This window comes from Etheostoma spectabile, unplaced genomic scaffold, assembly GCF_008692095.1.
Source record: "Etheostoma spectabile isolate EspeVRDwgs_2016 unplaced genomic scaffold, UIUC_Espe_1.0 scaffold271, whole genome shotgun sequence".
Taxonomy (NCBI): Eukaryota; Metazoa; Chordata; class Actinopteri; order Perciformes; family Percidae; genus Etheostoma; species Etheostoma spectabile.
This window is the reverse complement of record NW_022605575.1, coordinates 516,937-517,513: the sequence shown is the minus strand read 5'-3', so window position 1 is coordinate 517,513 and position 577 is coordinate 516,937. Positions and strand designations below refer to the sequence as shown.

Genomic DNA, 577 nt, shown 5'->3' with positions numbered 1-577 from the left:
CGCTCTACCACTGAGCCACAGCCGCCCCAAAACAACAACGTTTGAGTTAACAAGCTACTCGCTCAAAATGTCATGTTTAGAAGAAAATTTGGATTATGCAACAAGGTTGGCCTGCTTGGTTCTTTCGGGGAATGTTTGGAAAGATCTATAAAAAATATGATGACGGCATTCTTCCAACTGGGACGTTTTAGGACAGATTGGTGGGATTACTGTGGATGAGGTACACACGGAGATACAATGGTAAGAGCGAATTACGTGATGTATCAGCTAATTTAAATAGTTCAGGTCGCTGTATTGTTCGAACAGTCATCTAATATTGTATGAAAATGTTCCTTCCTGAGACTATTCTGCAGAGCAACCGTCACTGCGTCTGACAACTGCCCAAGACGATTGTATTAAAAAAAAAAAAAAAAAAATGCTAACAACCCAGAGAGTTTTTTCTCCTATCCCAGAATGTATATGTGGTGTAGCCGCTGTGGAGATAGAGCTGGCAATGCTTGACTGATGTATCCTTATCTCTCTTCACTGGCTCCCAGTTGATTTTAGGATTGATTTTAAGATTTTGTTTGTTTTTAAA

General features: G+C 39.9%; 1 protein-coding gene across 22 annotated transcripts in view; it reads left to right on the top strand.

Moving 5' to 3' along the window:
- The window catches only part of ppfia1 (PTPRF interacting protein alpha 1), a 57,948-nt gene that overhangs the window by 38,013 nt on the left and 19,358 nt on the right, over nt 1–577 (top strand). The gene's annotated exons all lie outside the window — the stretch shown is intronic.